Genomic DNA, 16,966 nt, shown 5'->3' on the forward strand with positions numbered 1-16,966 from the left:
AATAATTTGAGGGTAGGAGGAAAAGAGAACAAAACCAATGATTGCTAGGCACATTGACAAAAATCCAGTTAGGGGGCAGTCCCCTTCAGCATAAGAGTATACATACAAAACAAATGCATTCAACCCCACACAGTTCAAATCACCACATCCCAAAGTTCACTCTGGATCTTCTGGTGCAGCTTGTAATCTGTGGAAGCATCTTCATGGTGCCTTCTCCAAACAGTTCACTTTCTGGATTTGGAGAGGTAGCATGTTTCTTAACCTAAAATTACTCTCAAAAAGAATTTAAACTTTGTAATTTAAAATAATAATAATTATACGGGGACCTAGATTGCATGTGCATATTCGTGTGTGTGTATTTGTGTGTATATAAGGACTGATACAATGGCTAGAAGTCCCCAGGAAGAGCCTTGGGATCACTGAGGGGAGAGGCCACTAGACAGATCTTACCTGGACATCTAACTTAACCTGGATCCAAAGCAGTGACAGTCAGGCCAGGATTCTACTCTTAGCTGTGCCTCTGACTGCCTGTTGCTTTATAGTCTGAGATTATATGAGATGGGTATGGATTCATAGGAACATCAGATCTGGAGATGGAAGGGACCTTGGAGGTCAACTAATTTACTTCTTCCCCATCTCCATCCTACAGATGAGTAAAATGAGACTTAGCACAGTGTCTGACACATAGCAGGTACTTGATAAATGCTTATTGTTTTAGATTCAAAGAATTTAAATGACAAGGTCACACAGATAGTAAACAATAGTGGCAGAATTTGAACCCAGACCTGATTTCAGGACTCTTTCCCACCACCCCATGTTGCTTCCTTTTGATCACTAAGCTTCCTATCAGTTATAAGATTCTAGGACTACATGGTCAAAACTGAAATCATTCTCAGCCTCAAGAAGCTCTCCCTCCCAGCCTTCCTGTTCCCATCAATGGCACCACTGTTCTCTGAGTCACCCAGGCCCCAAACCTTGGAGTCATCTTTGACTCATCTCAATCCTTCATCTCTTGTAACCAGGCGGTCGCCAAGTCCCCTTCGCTTTTTCTACAAAATAACCCTCCCTTTTCTATTCCCATGTCTGATGTCACCATGATAGCCCAAGTCACCAGCCCTTATTCATACCTCAGTTATGGCATCAGCCTTTTTCTGGTCATGATGTGAGAAGTAGTGTAAGTTCCCATGCATCTACTCCTATGTCTGAGATGTCCACCATCTGTCTTTCCTATAGGTTAAAATACTGAAGGTTCCTATTTAATAATATGCTAAAATGACCTCCTAGAGCATCCACTACACTCATTAACATTCTATCAGCCAAAAGAGAAGTGAGCCTAGAGGACCTATGGCTGAGTGGTGATTTGAGTGGGGTTGAAAAGTAGGGTCCTGTTGTGAAAACAGCCTGTATTTGGCATCAGAGGGCTTAAATTTGAAAGCTGGTCCAGCTCACTCCACACTACCTATGTGACTCCAAGCCAGGCATTTTACCTAAAGAAATAATTAGGTGGTACTTGGGGTCAGGAAGAACTGAGTTCAAATCCATCTAAGACTCTTACTAGCTGGATGATCTTTGGCAAATCAAGTCAAATCCACAATCATTTATTGAACTTATCATGTGCCAGGGGCTGTGCTAAACATTGGAGCTGCCATGAAAGACAAAAACAAATAAATAAACAAAAACCAAACCCAGTCACTCAATAGGCAGAGCCAAGATGACAAAGTACAGGTAGCAACCCAGTTGAACTCTCCCAATGACCACATCTTTCCCAAGGTAACACCATCTTGGAAGCACCAAAAACATGCAGATCCCCAAATCTAGCTCAACAATAGCAGCATGAAAAAGCCTGAAACTTGGCACAATGCCTCCCACTCCCAGGTAAGCAGAGACCAACTTTAAAATAAAGTTCACAGGTAAGAAATAGGCTAGGAAAATGAGCAAACAAACAAAAAGAACTTAACCATAAAAAACACTATGGTGGCAGGGCAGACCAAGACATAAACTTAGAAGAAGGCAACAGTATGAAAATAGCTACAAGCAAATTCTCAATGAAAATGTTAATTAGATCCAGGACCAATAAGAATTCTTAGAAGAGCTAAAGAAGGAGAGAAGAGTGGTAAAGGAAAAATTTGGGAAAGAAATGAGAGCAATATAAGAAAATTATGAAAAGAGAATTAACAGCTTGATAAAAGAGGCACAAAAATACTGAAGAAAATAATTACTTAAAAATAGAATTAATTTAATGATAAAGGAGGCCTAAAAATTCACTGAAGAAAAGAACTTTTAAAAAAAAGGAGAATTGGCTAAATGGAAAAAGATGTACAAATGCTTTTTTTTTAAAGATTTTTTTAATTTAAATTTTATTTTGTCAATTTAGAACATTATTCTTTGGTTACAAGAATGATATTCTTTCCCTCCCTCCCATCCACCCACCCTTCCCATAGCCGACTTGCAATTCCACTGGGTATTACATGTGTCCTTGATCAGAATCTATTTCCATGTTGTTGATGTTTGCACTAGGATGATCATTTAGAGTCTATATCCCCAATCATATCCCCCTCAACCCATGTAATCAAGCAGTTGTTTATCTTTGGTGTTTCTATTCCCACAGTTTTTCCTCTGAATGTGGGTAGTGTTCTTTCTCATAAATCCCTCAGAGTTGTTCAGGATCACTGCATTGCCACTAATGGAGAAGTCCATTACGTTCTCTTGTACCACAGTGTCTCAGTCTCTGTGTACAATGTTCTCCTGGTTCTGCTCCTTTCACTCTGTATCAATTCCTAGAGGTCATTCCAATTCACATGGAATTCCTCCAGTTCATTATTTCTTTGAGCACAATAGTATTTCATCATCAACATATACCACAATTTGTTCAGCCATTCCCCAATTGAAGGGCATCCCCTCATTCTCCAATTTTTTTGCCACCACAAAGAGCACAGCTATGAATATTCTTGTACAAGTCTTTTTCCTCATTATCTCTTTGCGGTACAAACCCAGCAGTGCTATGGCTGGATCAAAGGGCAGATAGTCTTTTAGTGCCCTTTGGGCATAGTTTCAAATTGCCATCCAGAATGGTTGGATCAATTCACAACTCCACCAGCAGTGTATTGATGTCCCAACTTTGCCACATCCCCTCCAGCATTCATTATTTCCTTTGCTGTCATGTTAGTCAATCTGCTAGGTGTGAGGTGATACCTCAGAGTTGTTTTGATTTGCATCTCTCTGATTATAAGAGATTTAGAACACTTTTACATGTGCTTATTAATAGTTTTGATTTCTTTAACTGAAAATTGCATATTCATATCCCTTGCCCATTTATCAATTGTAGAATGGCTTGATTTTTTGTACAATTGATTTAGATCTTTATAAATTTGAGTAATTAGACCTTTGTCAGAGGTTTTTGTTATGAAGATTGTTTCCCAATTTGTTGCTTCCCTTCTGACTTTGGTGGCATTGGTTTTGTCTGTATAAAACCTTTTTAATTTAATGTAATCAAAATTATTTATTTTACATTTGTGATTTTTTCTAACACTTGCTTGATCTTAAAATCTTTCCTTTCTGTTAAATTTTTATTGTGTGGTTGGACTCTGAACATTTAATAGGTGGTCACCAGGGATTTAATTTCTAAATCCCAAAATGAATTATTAGAGTAAATGGAATTTACGGTAGTTTATTTACAATAGAGAGAAGATATTAAGGAATGAGATAAAGAGAGAAACTCTGGCTTCCTCTGATCCAGGTAGAAATTCTAAGGTCCTAATCAGGGAAAAGAGTCACAAAATGATGGGCCTTTCTTGGAGATTCACATCTCCAGAAAGGTGGAGTCACTAAGTCAGCCTTTCACTCATCAATGGTGACCGTCTAAAAGGAAAACAGTCTGAGGTCTCCTGCATAAGCTCCTCCAGGGGTCCAGTTCCACAGCCAAGTCCGAGGGTCCAGCTTCCAGTCTCTCCTCAAGTGTCTGTCTTCCCTCCAGCTCCGAGTGACTGATTCTTCACTCCAAGCCTGAGTGACTCCTCTCCAGTCCAAGTCCAAGTCAGAGATCTACCTTTATCTCTCTTGTGGACTTCTATTTAAAGATCTTTTCCTCTTGTGTCATCTCCCCTAAATTTCATGTCTACCAATCACCGCAGACGTTCCTCTCCAGGAATGCCCATTCATTCACACATGGGTCACAGACCTCCCAAACAATGCATGAAATGGATGTTCATACTTTTTGTGGTTAGTTATACCTTTTTTGGTTAGTTAACACCTGTTTTGGTTAGTTTAAATGAGTAGATCTACTTAAAATACTGAGTTAACACCTTTGTAGATTAAAATGGGTCGATCTACTTCAAATACTGAGTTACCACCTTTTGGAGATTAAAACCTAAAAATAGATTGTGGATTACAATTCAATCTTCCCAATAAAGGAAAAACTAAGTACCTTCATTGTTACAATCAGGGGATTACAATTAAATTTTCACAATAAAGGAAGAGGAGGTAGCTAAATCCAATCTTCACATTTTCCAAAGATCTGACATATATACTATGCTGTGTTCACCTGTACAAATACTTATTGAAGAAAATAATTTCCTAAAAAATAGAATTGGGCAAGTGAGAGCTAATAATTCCATGATACATCCAGAAACAATAAAACCAAGTTTTAAAAGAAAGAAAATAAAATGGAAGAAAATGTGCAATCTCTCACTGGAAAAACAACTGACCTGGAAAACAGATCTACAAGAGAAAATTTAAGAATTGTTGGACTATCTAAAAGCCATGATCCAAAAAATATGTGCTTAGATGTCATATTTCAAGAAATTATAAAGGAAAATGGCCCCAATATCTTAGAAGATCCTGAGGGTAAAATATAAACTGAAAGAATCTACCAATCACTTTCTGAAAGAAATTCCCAAATAAAAACGCCCAGGAATATTATAGCCAAATTCCAGAACTCTCAGGTCAAGGAAACAATCCAAGCTGTCAGAAAGAAAATATTATGGAGCCACAGTCAGGGTCACACAAGATTTAGCAGTCCCCATGTTAAATGAGCAAAGGGCTTGGAATATGATATTCTAGAGGGCAAAGGAACTAGGATTAAAATTAAGAATAATCTACCAAACAAAATGGCGTATAATCCTTCAGGGACAAAAAAAAAGGTATATTTAATAAAATAGAAAACTTTTAAGCATTCCTAATGAAAAGACCTGAACTGAAGAGAAAATTTGATATTGAAACACAACTTGAGAAAAACATAAAAAGGTAAACATTAAAGAGTAATCATAAGAAACTCAATAAAATTAAACTCTTTACATTCCTATATGTGAAAAGGTACATGTAACTCCTAAGAACCTTAACATTATTAGGGCAGTTAGAAGAGGCTATATAGACAGAGGAGGGACAAGATAAAAAGAGAGAACAAGAGAAGAAAAAAGGATAGAGAGAAATGCAGAGTTAGTAATTATAACTGAACGTGAACGGGATGAGTTCACCCAAAAGCAGAAACAGATAATTGAATAGATTAGAAATCAGAATCCTACAACATGTTGTGTACCAAGAGACACACTTGAAACATAAAGATACACAAAGAGTTGTTTTTTTTTAAAGGGACTCAAGTAGAATCTAATTATGCTTCATCTGAAGTAAAAAAAAGGCAGGAGTAGCAATCTTTAGCCAAGACAAAGTAAAAGCAAAAATAGACAATTAAAAGAGATAATCAGGGAAACTACATTTTGCTAAAAGTGATCATAGACAATGAAGTAGTATAACATTTTTCTTACAGCAAGTTTCTCTGATAAAGGCCTAATTCCTTAAATATAAGAGAAACTGAGCCAAATTTATAAAAATAAGAACCATTCCCCAACTGATAAATAGCCAAAGGATATGAGAAATCAGTTTTCAAAAAAGGAAATCAAAGTTCACTCTAGTCATATGAGGAAAATGCTTTACATCACTCTTGACTAGAGAAATGCAAATTAAAACAACTCTAAAGTATCATCTCACACTTATCCAAAATAAAAAATATTGGAGGAGATGAAGGAAAATAGGTGTACTAATAAACTGTTGGTAGAGTTGTGAACTGCTCTAACCATTCTAGAGAATAATTTGGAAATATGGCCAAAGGCTATAAAACTATGCATGCTCTTTGACCCAGCAAGACCACTACTAGATCTTTATCCTAAAGATATCAAAGGAAAAGGGGGGGCTCTATATGTACAAAAATATTTGTCAGCTCACTTTGTGGTGGCAGAGAACTGGAAATTAAAGGGATGTCCCTCAATTGGGGAATGATTGAACAAGTTGTGGCATATGATTATGATAGAGTATATTGTGCTATAAGAAATGACAAGGGGATGGTTTCAGAAAAACATGGCAAGAACTACATGAACTGAAGCAAAGTGAAGTGAGAAGAACCAGGAGACCTTTGTGCATGGTAAGAACTCTGAAGGTCTTGACTACTCTGATCATTGCAATGATTCACAACAATTAATTTATTTATTTTTAAATTTCATTTTTCCCCTAATTACATGTTTTTGACATAAGTTTTTGACATAAGTTTTTTTAAATTTTGAGTTCCAGATTATCTTCCTCCCTCCTTTCTCTCTCCTCTCTTTGAGAAGGCAGTTTGATATAGATTATATATGTGCAGTCATGCAAAACATAGTTCCATATTAGCCATGTTATGAAAGAAAACAGAAAAAAACAAGAAAAATACAAAAAGTAAAAAAAAAAGCATTGATCTGCATTCAGACCCTATCAGTCTTTCTCTGGGGGGTGGAGGGCATTTTTCTTTTTAAGCCCTTCAGAATTGTGATCCACGACAATTTTTTTTAAATAAAAACCCTTACCTTCCGTCTTGGAGCCAATACTGTATATGGACTCCAAGGCAGAAGAATGGTAAGGGCTAGGCAATGGGGGTCAAGTGACTTGCCCAGGGTCACACAGCTAGGAAGTGGCTGAGGCCAAATTTGAACCTAGGACCTCCCTTCTCTAGGCCTGGCTCTTAATCCACTGAGTCACCCAGCTGCTCCCCATCCAAGACAATTTTGAAGGACTAATGGAGAAAAAAATATTTTCCACCACTAGAGAAAGAACTGGGGAACTCTGAGTGCAAATTGAAGTATAATTTTCTCACTTTCCTTTTGCAATATGGCTAATATGCAAATATGTTTGGTATGATTTCACGTGTATAATTGATATTCTATTGCTTGCCTTCTCAGTGGGGTGGAAAGAGAGGTGCAGGGAGGGAAAGATTTTGGAACTCAAAATTCAAAAAGAAAAGAATGTTAAAAACGAATAAATAAATGATAAATTAAAAACCCAGTTTCTATGCTCAGAAAGCAAGCCCTTTCCCCTCTCTGGATCTGTTTCCTCCTCTGTAAAATGACAGTTGGGTTTAATAACCTGCAAGTTCCCTTCTGGGAGCCTCAGTTTTCCTATCTATAAAATAGGAGTAATGATATATGACCCACTTACAGATTATTATGGGGAAAGTATTTTGTATAACCATAAACAATCCATAGAAATGGGAGCTGCTGTAATTTTTTTCATCTCTGGGGGAAGAGAGAGATGAGCAGAATATCCCCAGAGGAAGGCTGGTGTGATAAACCAATGGGGTGTGGCAGAAAGGACTCTGTTTAGGAGTTGGAGGAGCTCAGTTCAAATGGCCGCTGGTTGGGCTGGGAGGGTCCTTAGAATAGGGGCTGTCAGAGAACGTGAAATGTCAGACCTGTTAGGTCTAGAGATGGGTCCAAGGAAGCTTCAGAGCCCAGATCTCTGGGAGGGTTCCGGAATGATCAGGCCCAAACACCCTAGGGCCCCCAGATCTGGATTTCTCCTCTACCCAAACTCAACATTCAAGGAAAAGAGAAGTTGTGTGTCAGGTTTTAAAATAAAAATTTAGTCAGTTATGAATGCAAGTTCAATGAGAAATTTTATTATTATTTAAGGATCATTAATAAATTCCCTAAAAGGATATAATTGGGGTATTGGCATTAAAGGATCACTCTGTTGAATAATATGTAAATAGATTTTGAACAATGATACATGTATAACCCAGTGGAAGTGCTTGTCAGCTCCTGGATGGGGGAGGGAAGAGGGGATGGAAAGAACATGCATCATGGAATCATGGAAAAATATTCTAAATGAATTAATTGTAAAAAAAAAATTCCCTAAAAAATAAAATTTAAAAACTCCTGACCTGGAGCATCAGGGGACTTGGGCTCTGCCCCCCACTCTGTCCATGACTTCTTGTGTGACTTAGGGCCAGTCACCTAGAGACTCACAAAGAAGAACTGGAAGGGACCTGAGAGCCTGACTTCTTCAGTTTTTGGTTGAGGAGGCTGGAGCCACAGAAAATGGGTAATAATATTAATATTAAACAAATTCACATAGTGCCAACCTTTTATGTGCCAGATAATATACTAAGTAGTTTACAGCTATCTCATTTGTTTCCACTAACAATCCTGAGAAGGAAGTGCTATTATTACCCCCGTTTTACATTTGGGGAAACCGAGGCACACAAACTGACTTACCTGAGATTGCCCCACTCATGAATGTGTGAGGCTGAATTTGAATTCAAGTTTTCTTGACTCCTGGCCCAGTACCCTCCCAGCTCTGACATTCTAGGTCTGAAATTTAACAAATCAATAGGTATTGATTAAGTGCTCACTTTATATGTAGGACATTGTGGTAGGTCCTGGAAATACAAAGACAAAAATGGCGTAGTCCCCACCTTCAATATGCTTAGGCTCTCTGTTTTAATGGTCCTCCCACTAGTTCATTCTCTGTTCTGAGGTCCATCCTTTTTTTTTTTAAACCTTTTAAACTTTTACCTTCTGTCTCAGGATCAATTTTAAAACAGAAGATCAGCAAGGGATAGACAAATGGGGTTAAGTGACTTGCCCAGGGTCACACAGCTGAGGCCAGATTTGAACCCAGCACCTCCTGACTTCAGGCCTGGCCACTTTATCCACCATGCTACCCAGCTGCTCCTTCTGAGGTCCCTTCTACTTCTGCCATTTCATGATGATACCCTGGGAGGAATCCCTCTTCCAGAATCTCAACCAATGAACCCAGAACCTTACCCTACTCCTAAAGCAAGGAACAGCCAGAGAAAACATTTGGGTGTTGATTTGGACTCTGCCTGATCAAACTTTGTTCTAGTGAAAAAAAAACGGTCAGAGCCTGGAAGAAAAAACAATGGCCCTCTAGGCTGATGGTGGACAGGAGTCTGAATCTGGGCTCTGTCATTTAGAACCTTGTGACTTTGGGCAAGTCACAAACTCTTTGGGACTCTGTTTTTCCCTCTTGAAAATTAGATGGCCTTTGTGGACCCTTCCAGATTTAGAACTAGGATCCTGTGGGCCTTAACCACCGTGGGCCTCAGTTTCCTCATCTGTAAGTATGAGGCCATTGGACCAGATGGCCTCTGAGATCCTTGTAATCTCCAGCTCTATGATCCTCAGAGAGGAAAAGGAAAGGGGCCTCTGTTTTTGGCTGCTGGGCCATCCTGAGCATGTGGTTACAGCTCATGAGAATAATAATAATAATAATAATAACAACTATCATTTATATAGCATTGGAAGGTTTACAAAGTGCTTTGCATCTATTAACACATTTGAACCTCACATTGAACCTGGGAGATAGATGCCGTTATTATCCCCATTTTACAGAGGTGGAAACCAAAGCAGAAGGGAGTAAGTGACTTGCCCAGGGTCATATAGCTCTCTATCTATTGTGCCACCTTGCCAGGCTGGGGCAGGGGTGCCCAGTGTGGGGGTTTCTTCAAGGCTCTAGCTCAGAAAGTGTTCTCCAGTGTTCCTAGCCTTAGGAGGAAGGGAGGGAAGCCCTTCTAATTCGAGGCTGGAAGGATTGTCAAAGGCACTGGGGGAAGGAGTTTAGGACCTCTTTGGGGGGGCCTCAACTAAGACACCTAGTCCCCAGCCTAGGCTCAGCCTGACTCTGGAGGACTTCCTGGCAGGGGGCTGGTTCTCCTGGATTCTACCCTGGGGCAGCGGGCTAGCTGCCAGCCTCACATAGCCTTAGTGGCCCAGGTAAGTCCAATGCCAGCAGGACTTTGCCAACCTAAACAGCCCAGAGCCAGGGGCCGGGCAGAGAGGCCTTGCGGAACACCACTGGGGTGTTTGTGGTTACAGCTTACCCCACCCCCTACCAGGTACCTAACTGGAGGAAGGGGGGGGAACAAGCTAGGAAAGCCCCAGGGAAGAAGAGGGGGACCAGCGGATCTGTGTTTCCACATGATTTCCTCTCTTGTTTTTGAAGAATTGATGAAGGAAAAACAGAGGGATGGGGGGGCAGGGGTGGAGCAGGAGGTACCACTCCCACTCCATGTGACTTCCCACTTGGCTGGCCTGGTTCTGGCATGGCTAGGACACCATCTGATGCCAAGAGAAGCAAGATGCTGTCCCCTGGCCCAGAGCAGGCCTGTGCCTTCCCAACAGCCTGCGCCTCCACTTCTTCATCTACAAAATGGGCAGTGAGATTGTAGATTCAGAGATGAATTCCTTCCTCCCTCCCTTCCTTTTTCCCTTCCTCCTTCCTCCCTCCCTCCCTCCCTCCCTCCCTTCCTCCCTCCCTCCCTCCCTCCCTTCCTTCCTTCCTCCCTTCCTTCCTTCCTTCCTTCCTTCCTTCCTTCCTCCCTCCCTCCCTCCCTTCCTTCCTTCCTCCCTTCCTTCCTTCCTTCCTTCCTTCCTCCCTCCCTCCCTTCCTTCTTTCCTTCCTTCCTTCCTTCCTTTCCTTCCTTCCTCCCTTCCTTTTTCCCTTCCTCCTTCCTCCCTCTCTCCCTTCTTCCCTTCCTTCCTCCCTCCCTCCTTCTCTTCTTTCCTTCTTTCCTTCTTTCCTCCCTCCCTTCCTTTTTCTCTCCCTCCCTCCCTCCCTCCCTCCCTCCCTTCCTTCCTTCCTTCCTTCCTTCCTTCCTTCCTTCCTTCCTTCCTTCCTTCCTTCCTTCCTTCCTTCCTTCCTTCCTTCCTTCCTTTCCTTCCTTCCTCTCTTCCTTTTTCCCTTCCTCCTTCCTCCCTCTCTCCCTTCTTCCCTTCCTTCCTCCCTCTCTCCTTCTCTTCTTTCCTTCTTTCCTTCTTTCCTCCCTCCCTTCCTTTTTCCCTCCCTCCCTCCCTCCCTTCCTTCCTTCCTTCCTTCCTTCCTTCCTTCCTTCCTTCCTTCCTTCCTTCCTTCCTTCCTTCCTTCCTTCCAGATCAACAGTCCCAGTTCCTTCAGTGCCTCAGTTTAACTTACCTATTCATAAACTACTTTACAATTTGAGGCACTTTCCTATATTTCTTCTAACCTGATTCTCATAATAACCCCCTTAATGTGGCCAGACAATTATCATTATATGCATTTTACAGATGAGAAAACTAAGGGTCAGAGAAATAGAGTTCTAGTTAATGGTAGAGCTGGACCAGAAAGTGTGATTCTCAGTTGAGGGCTCTGCCCATTGCTCTCACCAGACTTTCTTAACCAACATCAAGGTCAGCATAGATTTATGGACCCCACAATTATGTGCAGGGCATATTCATGGAGCAAATTTCTCCTGTACAGGAATAGAATTGTGAAGAATAGATGGCTGGCAGATTATGGAAATATAGAACCTCAGGGCAAGCTGGGATCTTAGTGATCAGGAATCCCTCCTACACTGAATTTTTTGAGTGGTCACCCAGACTTTGTGTGAACAGCTCCAGGATTGGGAGACTCCAATCTACCAAGGCAGCCCAGCCTACTCACAGATTCACTCTATACTGCAGAGAAGCCAGTTGCTTTGTTATTCCCCCTTAAGAGGATCTTGGTGCCCCGTCCTCCTTACCCTTACAACCCAAATGCAAAGAAGATATGTCCAATCCAAATAGTGCAGATCCCCAGCTCTAGCCTGTCATCATGATTTCCAAGTGCCAGTGGAGTATAACCAGACAGGAAAGAATCCTTAGGAACTTAGAGGAACTGATTAATTTTGGGGGCAGAAGCCTGGTTTTGCCACTTATGATCTATGTGATTTTTCTGCTTAGGTGATGATTTCGTTTGTTTTTTAAATCCTTGCCTTCTTCTGTCTCAAGATCAAGACAAAGTGTTGGTTCCAAGGCAGAATAGTGATAAGAGCTAGGCAATTGGGTCAAGTCACATACCTAGGAAGTGTCTGACTTTATATTTGAACCCAGGACCACCCATCTCTAGGCCTGGCTCTCTGTCTACTGTGCCACCTAGCTGCCCCTAGGAGATGTTTTCCTTTGGCCCCTTAAGGGTTTAGCCCGTTGCTAGTGAATCTTCTCTTCTCCAGAGTAGAACCCTAATCTCTTTATTCCTTAGCAGACAGTTTATGATTGCTGCTGTGGCTGAGGCTAGTTTAGTGTTGAGTCTCTGTCTGTCCTTGGGGCAGCCTGATACTGAGCCTTCAGTCCTAGTTATCTTGGTCCTTGGACAGTATGCACACAGTCTACTGCTTTCCATCTTGGTAGAGACTCCCTGAGCTTGGTGAGACCTACTCTATCCCAGTGTCACCTACAGATTGGGATGAAATACCAGAGAAGGACGGTGATGAAGATGTGGTTCTGTGGGATAGGAAAGGAAGGCTGTAGAATGGGATGGTAGAAAATGCCCAGATAAGATTTTAACTGTGAGCTAGAGTGGGGCCAAGAATAGCTAGAAGGGCAACTGTCTATTTTCTGAACCTGTGACCTGTCCAGTCCTGCAAAGCCTTCTGGAAGGAGACTGAATGGTCCTTGTAGGGGAAGGGTCTCAGTCTAGTTCGGGTCTAGTACTATTCCACTATATCCATTAATCAACGCATCTCACAAACCTTTCTCTCAGTGGATCCATTTCTAGTCCCTTATGCCCATGCCTGTGGGGTTAAATCATCCAGCTTCTCTTCTTCCTCCTCCTTCTCCTCCTCTTCCTCCTCTCTGTCTGTCTCTGTCTGTCTCTATCTCTATCTGTCTCTCTATCTTTCTCTCTGTCTCTCTCTCTGTCTCTGTCTCTGTCTGTCTCTGTCTGTCTCTCTCTCTGTCTCTCTGTCTCTCTGTCTCTGTCTCTGTCTCTGTCTCTGTCTCTGTCTCTGTCTCTGTCTCTCTCTCTCTCTCTCTTCCAAGTTGTTTTCTAAGCAATGGGAGAGAATAGTTCTCTTGTTACAAATATGGCTTCTGGGCATTTGGTAATGCTCTCCCTTTTCTCCCTCTTCCCTCCATCCTACAAAGGAACCTTTTGTTTCTCTCCCTGCCTTTCTCGTCTCTGCACTTCCCCCGCCACCCCAGTCCCCACCAGCCCTAACTCCCTCCTCTTGGCTACCCCCATGCCCCTCAACTGCCAAATGCCTGATGAGGGGAGAGAAATGACCATGGCTTGGTCATGGCTCCCTCTGTCTCCTGAGCTGGCCTTTGTTGGAGCACAGAGATGGCTGCCATTTTGAATCATTCCCTTTCTCCACCACATGGGTCCCCTTCTATCTCCCTGTTTGTGTCACACACAGAATGGGGGGGGGGGCTGGGTGGCAGCAGCATCTAAGCATCAGCAGAGGCTCAGAAGAAATGTTAAGGATGAATCAGAAATGCAGAGATGCATATTTTTTCTCTTATTACTAAATAGGATTGGGATTATTTAACCGTATGCATATGGATATCTATCTGGAGGCAAACCCAAAGACCCAGGTGCTCTAAAGAAAAGATAGAAAACAGACCCAGGGCTCCATCTCTCTTTAGTCTAGAGATTTTGTCTCTCTCCTCAGTGGGATGATCCAATGACAGAATGACAGATTCAGCACCTCCTCCCCACCCAATACCTCGCTCTGTTGTCTACTAACATACAACCTGGGCACATCCTTCAGAGAAGGGCAGGCTGCTCTGGGAATGACCCAAGGAGAACCTCAGTAGAATATTTCCCATTGAAAACAAAAAAAAAAGAGAATTCCTGTTTCCAGTGGGAAATATTTATACTGATGCCATGTCTACACACCACTGAATTTTGCAACCCCTGGCCCCCAGGGTGTCTATGGTGATCTCAGGGGTGTTGAGAAAAGTCTAGAGACCAAATCATCTTTAGTTACATGAATTTGAAAAAAAAAACAACAAACAAATAACCATGGAGCACACTTGGGAGAAGGGAGGAAGGGTGTCTGTCACATCTCCCCTCCACTAGGAATCATCTATCTCTGTGCTATCATCCAGAGAATTAAAGTTTCCCGTAATCACATTTGCCTGAAATATTCCCAATAACTGAAGCCAATTGTTGGGGGGTTTTCCCTCTTAAACTGTCTAGAAAACACTTTGCTTTTCCATTTCCGTCTGCATCCATGGGTATGATGTAATATACAAGGCATCTCCATTTCAAATTTGACCTCATGTTTATTCTCAGCAGTATAGCTCATCATGGCCAGAAGAGATGGGGGACTACGGGTGTGGAACACCAAGTAAATGACTTAATCAGTGAGCATTTATTAAGTACCAATGATGTACTAAGCATCAGAGATTAAAAAAAAAACCCAAAATGAAACCATCTTTCGTATTGAAGGAGTTTGTATTCTACTGGACCAATGTCCTAGTATAGACAATCAAGGCCCAGTGGAGAAGTTGGTGAATTTTTGCTGAATTTTTTCTCTGTCCCCATCTCTGTCTCTCCCTCTCTTCCTGTACTCCCCCCCCCCAATTCTCTCTGTTACCCCTCCTCCCTTCTCCCTATCCTACAAAGGATCAAAGGATGGCTCTTTGAGGAAAAGATGGGGAAGATATATGGAAATTAAAATTATATTAAAAAATAAATCAGAGCAGTTAGGTGGCACAGTGGATAGAGTGCTGTCCTGGAATCAGGAAGACTAATCTCCCTGAGTTCTAAGCTGACCGTAGACATTTAATAAGCGTGTGACCTTGGACAAGTCATTTAATTCTATTTGCCTCAGTTTCCTGTTCTATAAAATGAGTTAGAAAAGGAAATGGCAAACCATTTCAGCATTTTTGCCAAGAAAACCCCAAATGGGGTCACAAAGAATAGGGCATGACTGAAAAATGATTGAACAATAACATCACCAACAAATTGGCTTTAAAAGCTTATCCCAGGTGTTGTTACACATATTCCAAATCAGTCTATATTCTTTTTAGATGTTAGGATCAAAGACTCATTATACAGATGACAGATCTAGAGCGGAAAAGCTAATTTAGAGGAGCAATGAGGGCTCAGGGAGATTAAGTGATTTGTCCAGGGTCACATGGGTACTGACAGAGACCATAGCTAAACCCAACTCTTCACTGGTTTATTTTAAATGATTGTTTCTTGATTTTACTTTTTTTTTAAACCCTCACTTTCCATCTTAGAATTAATACTAAATATTGGTTCCAAGGCAAAAAAAGTGGTAAGGGCTAGGCAATGGGGGTTAAGTGACTTCACCAGGGTCATACAGCTACAAAATATCTGAACCCAGGACCTCCCATCTCTAGGCCTGGCTCTATCCACTGAGCCACATAGCTGTCCCCTTTTTGATTTTTATCTTTAAAAAAAGGCATTTTATCTATCTCTTTCATATCTATTTTTCATGTCCCTTTCCCCACTCTTTATTTTCTCTGCTGCCATCTTGGGGCTTGGTGCCTCCAGGCCCTCCCCACTTTGTTGGATCAGGGGGGCACTGTAAATGGTCAGGTGTAGCTCTAGCCCGCAATCGTGACTCCTCAATGAATTCCTTACAGAAATTCTTCCTCATCTCCTTCTCTACCTCCTCAGAAGAGATTCCTCAACACCAGGCTGAGATGGATTTGTTTCTGTGAGATGTAGTGGGATACCCAGTAGCTGTTCTCAGATTGAGAAATAAGGAGAGGACTTGTGGGCAGAACCCAGGTTGAGCTCCTTTTCCTTCTTCTAGGCATGACTCTTCTTCCCATCAAGGCCAACGCGCCTCTGTCATCTCCCAAGATTCCCCAGGCTACAAAAGTGGAAGGACATCTTTAAGGATTTGTCATGAGTGGAAATGGGGTTGGGAGAAGTGGTGGGTTAGCTGGGAGCTCAGGACTCCACTGGAAGCCACCCCTTCTCTTCCCCACCCCTGCCTTGCACCCAGATATGCTGCCACCTAAAGTTCTCCCACGACTTGGAAGACTAGAATCGACATTTCTTTGCTTTCCCATAGCACAGACCATCAACAAGGGTTCACCTCCTCTCTGGCCTTTCTCTCTGCAGATGGGGTGGGGCCATGGCCAGCAACGATTGCTCTAAGGCTCTGCTTCGGCATGCATTGGGTTGGGTGCCCTCCATCCCCACCTCCTTTCCATTATCACTTTCGCTGAGTGGAGAGGAGTCCACAACCCAGGGCACAGGGGGAGGAGACCTGGAAAGCAGCTAAATAAAGTCCTTGAGATCACATGTCCTGCCTCTCTCATTTGCTCTTCTCATTCCGTTTTCTGGATAACAAGGACTCCATTGACAGAGTGGGGTGGAGGCAGGGATGGGGGTGGTGGGTTAGAGGGGAGGGGCTGTCATGGTCAGTGGGATTCCCCCCCCCCCCATGTCTTGGTGCTCCTTAACATGGTGTTCCCACTGAAGGAGGGAAAGGCAAAGGCACTCCTTACAACAACCCAGTGATCTCATGAGACACCAACTGACTCACACCAATGGGTCAAGGGGGCAGGGGTAGAGATTGGGACATTGGGAGGATGAGGCACAGAGGGTAGTGATGGGAATCAATGGATACAGATATGGGGATAGGAGTTAAAGAAAAGCCAGTGGACAGAAGAAAGATGTACCCAAGGCATGGGGCAGGCAGTGGATGATCTCCATCCGGCTTGAGGAGCATGGATTCCAATGCTTCCCTTGCCCCTCTCTTCCTTTCTCTAGGGCCCTTTTGCCACCTCCCTTCCTCACCCCACATACATACACTTTGTTTTGTTTTGTTTTGTTTTTTTTCTGTTTCCATCTTCACCCTTTCCTTTTCCTCTCAAGCCTCCAGACATGGTCGCTCCCTTCCTCTGCCTCACCCTTCCCCACCTTCTCATTTCTTTTCCAA

At 42.3% G+C, this 16,966-nt stretch overlaps 1 long non-coding RNA gene across 1 annotated transcript in view; it reads left to right on the plus strand.

Moving 5' to 3' along the window:
* LOC103097543 (uncharacterized) overlaps window positions 1-16,326 on the plus strand; it is a 73,569-nt gene extending 57,243 nt beyond the window's left edge. The window contains exon 3 of the long non-coding RNA XR_008912149.1: window positions 15,830-16,326. This is a non-coding gene — a long non-coding RNA (uncharacterized LOC103097543). The remainder of the gene's footprint in view (window positions 1-15,829) is intronic.
* Window positions 16,327-16,966: the final 640 nt, after the last annotated feature.

This window comes from Monodelphis domestica, chromosome 5, assembly GCF_027887165.1.
Source record: "Monodelphis domestica isolate mMonDom1 chromosome 5, mMonDom1.pri, whole genome shotgun sequence".
NCBI lineage: Eukaryota > Metazoa > Chordata > Mammalia > Didelphimorphia > Didelphidae > Monodelphis > Monodelphis domestica.